The 12,141-nt window shown below is 48.0% G+C and overlaps 1 pseudogene; it reads left to right on the top strand.

Annotated features, from left to right (window-relative positions):
- The first annotated feature begins 1,828 nt into the window (after positions 1–1,828).
- LOC136454418 (uncharacterized) lies at positions 1,829–9,723 on the top strand (annotated as a pseudogene).
- The last annotated feature ends 2,418 nt before the right edge of the window (positions 9,724–12,141 follow it).

The following is a 12,141-nucleotide window of genomic DNA, read 5'->3' as shown; positions in this document are numbered from 1 at the left end:
CACGGATGCATGGCGTGGGAAAAGCGGTAAAAATGCTTGGTAACTGCTGCATACCATTTAATAGGGGCGCATGTTATGGTGCTAGGCCAGATACAAACTTGCTTACGTTAAATAAAATGGAACGGAGGGAGTAAATCAGATTTTTGTTTTAAGAAATAGAAAAAACCCCTTTTAAAACCATTACAAGCACAAAATTGGTTAGGTTTTAATAATTGGAGGGTGACTATTGTTAAGAATTATTATTAGTGATCAATTTATTATTAATCACGTCATTAGCAATTACTAATGACGGTTCTAGAATAGGCATATAGAGACACCTTTTCGGCATAGAGAGGCACCTTTTCATCAACATTGAACTTGTATATATGTACACAACACTGTTCGTCAAAAAATAGACATCCGTCACTTTCATTCACTATTTTCATTCAATACGTTATCAGACACGCTCGCTCATCACTAACGCGAATAGGAGAAGGGAAAGGAGAGAGTTCATCGGAGAAGGAATCACCGACATTGCTGCATCCTAAGGTAGAAGATGTCGACTCCTATACCTTACGTGAATGTGATGGTCGATTCCATCACCCACGCCGGGGAGCCCGCCATCGCCCGCGGCAACCACGCCAGAGGCCTTCGCCGCTTCATGCTGCATGGTGCCGTCCGTCGTGCCCTCCGGGATATCTCCGACCACCGCATCCCTCCTTCCCGCTTCCACGGAGTCTGCACTGGAGGGAGCAGTGGCCACCGTTCGTCGCCACGCCCTGTCGTCCCCGCTGCAGTTCGCCCCCGGCATCTGCCCGACGCATGGCCCAGCCATGTTCGTCAGGCGCGTGGGGGCACCGCCGAGGACGCCGCCGATGCCGTCGACGATGCTGAGGCCGCCGGTAATGCTGCTGTTGCCGCCACCAACGACGTCGCTGGCCCCGCTCGCGTTGCTTTGGAACAGCGGCGGTGGCTCCATGGCCACGCGCCGTGGGGCCCCTTCGCTCCCCAACCGCAGCGTCGGATCAGAGATTTGGCCGTCCGGCTTCGCCTACGACATCGACGTCGCGCTTCCACCGCCACCGCCACCGTCCGGGCCGCGCTCCTACACCGACGTGACCGCCAACCACCACCAAGGCCTGTGCCGGAACGTCCTCCCGCCAGGACACGCTGTTGGAGCCAGATTCGTCTCCTCCTCGAATGAGGAGTGGGCGATTCTCCGCCTCTAAGCGGTCTGGGACGGGCCTATGGGGGTGGATCCGCTGTTCCTGGCTCGCAGCGACGGCCCTTATGGCCAGAGCTTGCCGGGGATGAGCGGGATCCGCCCTGCCGGGCATCCTCCATGGTCGGAGTAAGGGCCTCGGCTCGAGCCCGCCATGAGAGGAGGGGGAGGAGGAAGAGGAGGCACACGACGACAAGAGGCATCAACAGGAGCGGCAGAGGCGTCAACAGCGGCGACGGCGATGACGGCTGGAGGTTGGGCGGAACTGCCACCCTTTATAGCCCACGACGGCGGCCGCGCTCACAGGCCAGATCGGCGGCCCAAGCCCAAGTTTCAGCCTAGCCGACCGCGCCTGCGCCGGCTGGGGGGCCGGTCACTGGCGGCTGGGCCGCGCGCCCTGCTGGGCTGGCTGCTGCTCTAGGCAGATTTCTGCCTCTGTTGGCCTAAAAAAATATAGTTTCTTTGTTATTTTCTTTTTCAGCAGTAGTACATCTAATTAGCCTATGCTTTAGCTAATTTAATTCCCACCAGAACATCAGTGTTTTTAGTACTAAATCACAAGTTCTGACGAATCGATCTGCGCCACCTGGTTGTGATTGACTGCCGGCTGCGCATCGAAGTGTAAACATGACGCCGCTGTCGTCCGGCGTCCTCCTGAATCTCCTAGATGGCATTTAGACCGGCGTTGCCAAGCCCATGGCCGTGGGAGTGGGAGAGCATCGGACAGCGGTGCTGCAGGTGATGGACATCTTTCTGGCGGAGGTGGAGGAGGACCTGTTGCCCATGCACGGCAAGGTCTACGTCAGGGTCTCCGATGCCTCTCACTCTATGTACGTCATGCGCCCGCTGGCGCAGGCCGATTACGTGCTCTCCAACAAGCTCCAAATCGGCCAGTACGTCCACGTCGACCGCCTCGACCCGGCCTACCCCGTCCCCGTCATCGTCGGCACCAGGCCGCTCCTGGGCCGTCACCTGCTAGTCGTCGGCACGCCCGATCCGGCCACGAGGGCCAAGCTCGCCTCGCCGCGCAGGGGGTCCTGGAGCTCCAAGCAGAACGCCGCCATCAAGCCGACCATGCTCAACTTTGATGGCGAGAGGACGCTGGTCAAGGAGCGGCCGGCCTTGTCGACTCTGGTCAGGGAGCGCGGGGCTGCGGCGACGCCTGGTAGGGAGTGGGGCGTCGCCGGCGCTGAGCTCTGTTTTGAAGAGGAAGAGCAGCAGCGTGCAGCCCAGGCTGCCCAGGAGCAAGAGCTGTTAGTTGATCTCCACCAATAGGCCCAACGACCTATTAGGCCCTATCTCTGCTCCCTGATCGGGGGAGCCCAACCCTAACTCGGTTGGAGGGCCCCTGTCGCACGGCACACATAAAAGGAATGTGGGGGTGAGGGCTCGGACTACGAGGTTGACCGGAGCCGCCACACCCACCAAAAGAGAAACCCTAATCCAATCCTAAAGCGTGCTGCCAGCGACGGGATGGCCCACCGACTCCGCCGTCTCCCCTGCAGGTCACCACCCGGGCCACTGGACCTCGCCACCGAGTCAGAGCTGCCTCGACACCGGCGTCCGTGAGGTCACAGTGCAACCGCGCACGACGAATGGAATGTTACCCGGATCTACGGATTACACAGAAAGGTACACAATCCTACGATCCTAACAATGGTATCAGAGCGGGTTACAAGTGTGTATTCCTAACCCTAACCGATTAAAAGCAAAGAAAAGGGATCGGGGTGGCGGATGCCACTGGAACCCGGTCACCACCGCCACCGCGCGAGAAGAAAGAAAAGAAAAAAGAAGAGAGGGGTCGGCACACGAACCCTAACCCTAGATCCATATGGATCAGAGAAGAAATAGGGCCCTAGGCTCACAGGGCCGAAACCCTAACCCTAGAACAGGGATAATCTGTTCGAGTAAACAAGGGAAAAAGAAAAGAAATAAAAGAGAACAGAACCTAACCCTAGATCCATTCGGATGTCAAAGAAAAGAAAGGAAAAACAGAAAAGAAAGGGGAAAAGAACAGGGTCGGCATACGAACCCTAAACCTAACCCTAGATGGATCCTCATCCCTAACCGGTTGAATCCGAGAAGAAACAAAAGAAATCAAAGAAAAGAAGAGAAAGGAATCAAAGAAACCCTAACCTTAACCCCATTCCCCACATCAGTTCGGATGAGAGAAGAACCAAATCAAAAAGAAATTGGGGAATAAGAAAGGGAAGGGAGAAGAAACCCACCCGAACCGGTCCTTGGCCGGCGCGGGAGAAGAAAGGCCGAACCGGGGCTGCTGCTCGCCGGGCTCGGCAAACGGGGGCACCACGGCCAGGCCACTCGACGGCGGTGTGCTCACCCATCAGGGAGCACGCGCGCCGGTGAGGGGGCCGGCGACGGAGCCGTGGCTCGCTGCTCACTCCCGCTCGATGTCCTCTCGGTGGCTGCGGCTGCGCTGAGGAAGAGAGAAGAGAGAGCGGCGAGCGAAGAGAGAGAAGGGCAAGGGGCGAATGAAGCTAGGGTTTTTCCCGGGCGCGTGGCGTCGGGGTTTTTTAACTACGCGAAATCGACACGCAGCCGTCGATCCCCATCGGACGGCTCAGATCGAGCGGGCTGGCTTTCAGCCCAGGCGGCAGCGCGCGCCAGGCCGAATTCCCGGCCCAGGCCCAGGTTGCGGCCTGGGCGCGGGGGAGAGCGTGGGAAGCGCCCACGCGGGCGTGGGCCGTGGGCCGCCTTGCCATTTTGGGTCGACACAGGAAAAGCAAGGGCCCAGTTTCGGTTTTTTCTTTTTCCTAGAAAATTGAAAATACAAATTAGCTCAAAAGAAAAATAGAAAAAGGTATTTTACCTGTGGGTAAAATTCAAGAAATTGAGCATATGTTTTCCGCTGTGAAAGAAAAGTTCATCCTCCAGTGATTTTGAACCGACATGATATTTAACTAGAGAAAAGAAAAGATTTTCCAGAAAATGTTTATTCCCTGGAAATTGATTAATGGATTAAAGAAAATAGAAAAAGAAATTTTCCCTATGGGTAAAATTAAAGGAAAAGAGAGTTTTCCCACAGCTAAAGAAAAGTATATTCTCCAGTTATATTGAACCAACATGCTATTTACTTGGAGAAAAAGAAAAGGTTTTCCGCTGCTAAAGAAACTGTTGATTCTCCAGTTATTTTGAACCAATGTGGTATTTAATTGGAGAAAAAGAGTTTTGATATAATTACGATGTTGTTATTTTCTGACCAACGTTGTTAATAACAATATCGTAATGATAATGATTTATGCATTAATTCTGCTTCTGCCCAATGGTGATGTAGAATTAGTGTATAAGAAAAGTTGATAATTTTAATGATTTATGCATTGATTCTACTTCTGCCCAACGGTGATGTAGAATTAATGTGTAAGAACAATTATGAAAGTTAATGATTTATGCATTAATTCTATTTCTGCCCAACGGTGATGTAGAATTAGTGTATAAGAATAGTTGTATGTTTTGATTTTGACCAACGTTGGAATCAAGGCATGCAAATGGTGTTATTTCTATGTTAAGAAAAGTTTTAACCTGGTTTTTCATCTTGTTTGAGGTGGACTGGGTAGTCACCTCACCGTGTTCCACTGAGTTTGTGGCACCGGTGAGGGAGACAAAAGTGAATGATGCCATTTGGGCAACTAAAGAGAGGGATTTTGAACCCCAAAAGATATCCTATGACTCCTTGGGCATAGGAAATGAATCACTACCAACAAGAAAAAGTTTGGCTGTGATAAAGAACATGATTGAACCTGTAATTGTAGGCTAAATCCCAGAGTGTGACACGGTCACCGAGTACCTCGATAGAATAAAGAGTCAGTTCACTGGCTCTTCAAAGACATATGCTACTCAGCTGAAGTGGTGGCATAAGAGAGCTCACGATGCGTTGTTGAAATTATGGCACTATCGTTCAGGCCATATTTCGAGGGGGAGAATAGAAAGACAAGTTAAGAATGATGTTCTTCCTCCATTAGAGCTCTCAGATTAAGAACAATGCAGAGAATGCATAAAAGAAAAGTATATAAAGAAAGATGCTAAATGAAGCGCAGGAATTTTATAGATTATTCACACAGACATCTGTGGTCAGTTTCCTGTAAAGAGTGTGGATGGTTATGATCCATTCACAGATGATTACTCCCATCATGACTATATTTATCCAATCAAAGAAAGAAAAGATGTATTGGATAAATTTAAGATATTAAATATTAAAGACAGTCAGGTCCGACCGTGGAGGAGTACTACGGTCAGCATACCCTAAAAGAATAGCATAGTAGCCCAGTATTCTACACCGGGCGAACCTCAGCAGAATAGAGTAGCTAAAAGAATCAATCGTACCTTGATGGATATGGTGGGCAGTATGATAAGTTACTCCACCTTACAATTGAGCCTGTGAATGGAGGCGTTGAAAACGGCCATTCATATTCTCAATAAAGTACCAGAAAAGTCGATGCCCAAAACGCCGTATGAGTTGTGGACAGAAAATATACCCTCACTAAACCACTTGCGTGTGTGTGGGGGAGCCCTGCTGAGGCTAAAGTATTTAACCCAAATATTGGGAAGTTATATCCTAAAATAGTAAGTTGTCATTTATTTGGCTACACAGAAAAGTCATAAGGTTTTCGTTTCTACTGTCTAGAGAGATATACAAAGTTTGTGGAAACGAGACATGCTGTCTTCCTAGAGGACGAATTGATGAAGGGGAGCATGGTAGATCGAGAAATTGACCTTGAAGTGAAGCGGGTGTAAGCGCCCACTCCAATGATTCATGAGCCAATTTTCTCACTACCTATTGTAGCTGCACCGACAGTGCTAGATACTATGGTGCCAGCACCTGTTGTTATTTCACCTGTGGCAACAATGAATGAAAATGAGGAACCTGTTCTTCAGGATTCTATAGAACCTATTGCCACACATGAGGGGGAGCAACAACAGCCTCAAACAGAAGATGTGCCAAAAGTGGAGGCCCCTAGAAGGTCTCAAAGAGTTAGAAAATCAGCTATTTCTGCTGATTATGAAGTGTATAACACTAAGTAATTTCAAATGGAGGATGATCCCACCTCATTTGAAGAAGTCATGAGAAGTGATCATTCATCAAAGTGGCTTGAGGCCATGGAAGATGAAATGAAATCGATGAATGTCAATAAAGTTTGGGTTTTGGAAATAATTCCTAAAGGAGTCAAAACAGTAGGCTATAAATGGGTCTACAGAACAAAACTTGGCTCTCAAAGGAATATAGAGAAATATAAAGCGCGACTTGTGGCAAAAGGCTATATGCAAAGAGAAGGGATTGATTACAATGAGACTTTTCTCCAGTCTCATGTAAAGTTTTCTTCAGAATCATAATGGCATTAGTGGTACATTACGATTGAAAATTACATCAGATGGATGTAAAGACGGCATTTCTCAACGGAGACTTGGAGGAAAATGTTTACATGGCATAACCGAAAGGTTTTGTCATGGAAGGAAAAGAACGAATGGGATGCCGCCTAAAGAAATCCATTTATAGATTAAAGCAAGCTTCAAGACGGTGGTACTTGAAGTTTGATCAGTCAATAAAGAATTTTGAGTTTTAAAGAGAATGTAGAGGACAATTGTGTCTATGCAAAGTTTAAGAATGGGAAGTTTATATTCCTTGTCCTGTATGTAGATGATATCTTACTTGCTAGTAGTGATGTCAGTCTACTACTGGAGACAAAGAAATATGATATAAAAAATCTTGGCGAAGCCTCGTTCGTTCTAGGGATCGAGATTCACCAAGATAAAAGAAAAAGGGTATAAGGACTGTCACAAAAGGCATACATGGAAAAGATCTTAAAGAAATTCAGTATGCACAAATGTAGTTCCTCACCTGCTCCTATAGTCAAGGGGGACAGATATGGGGATTTTCAATGCCCCAGGAACCAATATGAGCTCAATCGACAAAGTGAAAGTGGTTCCATATGCTTCAGCTGTCGGAAGCTTGCAACATGCTCAAGTATGTACGCGCCCTGACTTTGCATTTGTTACCGGGTTTTACTTGGCAGATTCCAGAAGAATTCTGGAATGGAACACTAAAATTGATAAAGAAAGTCTTGCGTTTTTTGCAAGGAACGAAAGGCCTCATGATGACATTTAGAAGATCTGATTCACTCCACATGGTGGGATATTCAGATTCTGATTATGCGAGAGTGAATGCATATCCAGACGTGGATTTTCTATCATCTCGCAAAGGGGAGCTATTTCATGGAAAAGCTCAAAACAAACTGTCACTACATCGTCCACAATGTATGACGGTTTGTAGCGTGCTATGAGGCAACGGGCAGGTGAACTAATTAACGAAGTTCATACCCGGTTTGAAGGTGGTTGACGACATCTATAGACCACTTAAAGTAATACTGCGATTATAATCTGGCAGTACAGTATGCTCACAACATAAGTCAAGTGGTGCTGCCAAACACATTGACATAAAGTATTATGTTGTGAAAGATTAAGTCCGGGATCAAGTCATAAATCTTGAGCATATAAGAACAGAAAGGATGCTCGCGGATCCGCTTACAAAAGGCTTACCACCCAACATGTTCAGAGGACATGGTGTTCAGAGAACATGTAGCTAGCTTGGGTTTAAGGGAAAGCCTAAAATATTCCTGGACAAAAGAAGGTCCAAAGGTAAGTATCTATTTCAGAACAGAGTAGTGAGTTGTAGCTGTTAAGTCTATCGGCAATGGACCGTGACGATGAGACATGCTCTATGAGCTAATCTGTAATGGAATGAACAAAAGCAAATGATATGAAAGTGAAAGATGGAATGAGATCAAGGGGGAGAATGTTAGTTGATCTCCACCTATTGGGCCCTATCTCTGCTCCCTGATCGGGGGAGCCCAACCCTAACTCGGTTGGAGGGCCCCTGTCGCACGGCACACATAAAAGGAATGTGGGGGTGAGGGCTCGGACTACGAGGTTGACCGGAGCCGCCACACCCACCGAAAGAGAAACCCTAATCCGATCCTAAAGCGTGCTGCCAGCGACGGGATGGCCCACCGACTCCGTCGTCTCCCCTGCAGGTCACCACCCGGGCCACTGGACCTCGCCACCGAGTCGGAGCTGCCTCGACACCGGCGTCCGTGAGGTCACAGTGCAACCGCGCACGGCGAATGGAATGTTACCCGGATCTATGGGTTACACAGAAATGTACACAATCCTACGATCCTAACAAGAGCTTCGCCGCGGACAGGGACCAGCAGCATCCCAGAATCCCCAAGAGCCCATTCCCCACTGTACGGTCAGCCTCGACTGGAAAACACTGGGGAGGTCAAGTCGCGCCCTTGTTTACTTTCAAATCAGTGTTGATTTCCAATGTGTGTTTGCGCAGGAGAAGAGCACGGGGAGCTGCACAGCTGCTCGCGTGCCAGTGAAGGGGAAGCTCAGTCTACTCGGGAAGGTACGATCGGATCTAGGATTAGCAGTAAAACCATCATAGTTTGTTTTTTTTTCCTGCATTAAGGACGTAACCGAGCAGAGAGAGCGGGCGCAAAAGGTTGCCCAGGAGGTGCAAAAGGCTGCCCAGGAGCAGGAGGCGCAGAAGGCTTCCGTGGTGACCGTCAACGTGGCTAGGATCTACAAGTATGTGTGTGATTTCTCGTAGCGTTTTGGCAGTGATTGTGAGTGTGGTGTACAATGGTCACTGAAATTTGATCTCACGATGTGGCTACAGGATGTTCTAAGAGCTGAGCAAGACGGCGAGCCCGGAAGCGCCGGCCACCTGTTTGGACAGCTTCCTCAGCTTCCACCAGGAGGCCGTTCAGCGAGTCGATTCAGGCGGCCACCTCGGTGGCCGTGGCCGTGGTGAGTGACGAGCAGCCCGAGGACGCGTCGCCAGTCCTACAGGAGATAGCCCACAGCAGGGCGGTGGTGCGTCGAAGAGGAGGCGTCGGCTGCGGTGGCGTGTCCAAGTCAGTGTCCTTCGCGCCCGGCAAGTTGGACCCGAAGCAGGATGATGGCGGCGGCAAGGCCATCTGGAGCTCGAGTGCCAGCAAGAAGTGCCTCGCCATGGACAAGATCGGCGAAGACGGTGGCGACGAGAAGAGATCGTCAGCCTGTTCGGCAGGCCGTAAATGATCGTGGATTATTTACTGCTGGCTGATTTGGTGTGAAGAGAAAAATATTGTTCTAGCTTATAATCCACGATCGTATACGAACCAGCGAACAGGATCTTCTTCTGCTCTGCCACCACCACTGCACACTCTGCTCTGGGGTCCTCGCTGAAGCTGGCCAAGCAGATACAGGCTGAAGCAGGCATTTGGTTCATGGACTTCCTGGAGACCGCGCTGGAGACTGGGCTGAAGAAGAGCAAGGCGTCTGCCATGGGTGACGGGCGGAAGCAAAGCAGCTGCTGTTGCCCGCAGTCGTTGATGCCGCGGGTGATCAACTGGGTGGAGATGGAGCAGAGCGGTGGTGGCAGCAGTGGCCGGATGACTGCCCACCCAAGAGCTGCGGCCGTCGCGCGGAAGCTCAGAATCAAGGCCAAGAACCCCTCCTGATTCATGTGTAACGTAGTTACGCTGCTGCTCTCTGATTCATGTGAGAAGGTAGTTTGTCTCCGAGCCTTGTGAGAAGGTACCCAAATATAATCCGTTGAATAAGAAGGTGAGTGCCTCCATTGTTCTTGTTCACGGCATAGTAGCTTGTTTCAAGTGTTCTTGAAGTAGGATGACCGGTTCCCTGATCACTGATCTAATCAGCAGCAGAACAATGAAGGTGCTGTGTACCGTATTTACGATATTCAGTGTCAGGGGCGAAGCTATCATCAATGTTATGGTGGTGCACCACTGAAGCGACAAATGAATTCTTCTCATAGTACATGGTGAGTGTTAGTCAATTTACTAACAATTTTTTTTGGTGCACCCTGGTGCCAGTTCACCACAGTACACACAACGTGGCTTCGCCCCTGTTCAGTGTGTTGTTGAATTCGCTGCTCATTCTTATTCTTTGCTTGTTTGGCTGTTATGCTTTGTAATTCTGCTGATGTTGCAGACGACTTCTGTGACAATGATTCAGTCGGTCAGCTAATCGACATCAAAGCATTCTAGTTACTGCAAATGGAGATCATATCCCGATCTCCAGGAGATGTGCTTCACAATTTATTCTGCCCAAATGGTCCTCTTATTCTGTCCTCAAACTAAAAGTTCATGATCATCCTTGTCAGTTTAAGGAAGAGGGAAACTGTTTAGAGATCGGGTTCATGCTTGCTCGGGTGAGTTCATAATGGTTGAAATGTTTGGAAACGTCACCGCTGGAGATAGGACGTACAGATGGCGTTTGAGCAGCAGTTTGAACAAATTTATCTCCATACATGTTTGTTCGTTCAAAAACAAAAGAACGTGTCTAGCCACCAACTGGTTGTTTTAGCTCCTCCCAACAACCAGATTTTTTCCATGCACTTACACTGTCTTATAGTTATATTTACACCACCTCATTACTATATTTATAATGATTTCTTCAGTATAATTTATTAGATAAAGTGATATAATTTAGGAAAATAACACAAATATATATCTAACTTTTTTAAAAAATATATAAATTATTTCTATGGATTCTAGACATCAGATTAATATATATCAAATTATTTACAAATGATCAAATTGTCTACAAATTATTCACAAATTTCAGAAAAATACAGATTCTGCTTGGTTGCTGGTGCGCTAGGCTCGGCCTGGGAGCCGACTGTGCCGTGCTGGCCAACGGCGTCTCCAATTGATTTGGCGGCGGAGGGAGTAGCGGCAGGTGCCTGCGCCCGCGCCGAGGAGGGATGGCCTAGGGGGCGGCGGCGGACGGGCAGCCCGACAGGGTTGGGAGGGGGCGGCGGCGGAGGGAGCTTGCACCGAGGGAGCTGGTGCCGAGGGGGTGGTGGTGCCGGAGGGAGCTGGCGCCTGGGTGGTGCGAGGGGGCGGCGGAGGAGGAGCTTGCGGCGACGGAGCAGCGCTGAGGAAACTGGATCGGACGCCAGAAGTAGGGAGCTGGATCGGACGCCACGTACAAGATCGAACGGTCAATAATCCGGTTGCTAGCTTCCCCTAAAACATGGGGTTGTTAGTTAGCAAATCTGGAAAAAAAAATGCATACATAGAACTGATCAAGAGGCCTGACTTTAGCATGATTTTACGACCTAGTCACCGGTTTTGGGAAGGGAAACGTCTCTTTAACTCTCCACGTATCAATGCTGGACGCTGGATCTCAAAACTGGATATTCATAAGAGTAAATTATAGCAAAAGGTCCTCCTGACCCCTTTCAACTATTGTTGTGATATGATTTATCTCCCTGAACTAAAAAAAACAGATGTTTTTGCTCCTTTAACTATTGAATCGGTTGAATCGGTTGTTTTTCCTCTAAGTGGCTTTCAAAGTGGTTTAGTTTAACGTGCCACCACACCATCAATCAAAGTGGACTACATTAAATAGTTCAGCGGAGATCAAATAGACTTTAACAAAAAATAAAACAAATAAATCTTCAAAAAAGAACACCAAATACTCCGTTTGTTTTGAAATATAAAGTATTAGATTGTCCAAAATTAAAAGATATTCAGGTGAGTTAACTCTGCAAAATGAGCAATCATATGTGTACCTATCATTAATGTCCACCATCATATTTTAAATATGATAAGCACAAGATCTCTCTGTCGTTGCATTTAAAATACCAAACTCTAATTTAATCTTATAAAAACTAAAGAAAAATTATTTTAGCTCAAAAAATATATGAAACCGGTATTTTTCTAAATCATGTTCTATAATATGGTGCATAGATTAGCATTATATAGATCTTATACAGTCTCATTTTGATATTTATGTACTAGTATATGCTCATACTATTTGTATAATAATTATTATATGTTGCATGTAGAGGTTCGAATGACTTCACTAACAACACAAGTAGTATTATTTAACCACCTCATAGTAACCTT

Source organism: Miscanthus floridulus, chromosome 5 (genome assembly GCF_019320115.1).
Source record: "Miscanthus floridulus cultivar M001 chromosome 5, ASM1932011v1, whole genome shotgun sequence".
Lineage (NCBI taxonomy): Eukaryota > Viridiplantae > Streptophyta > Magnoliopsida > Poales > Poaceae > Miscanthus > Miscanthus floridulus.
Note: the sequence above shows the minus strand (reverse complement) of the source record. Positions and strands in the feature narration are given on the sequence as shown.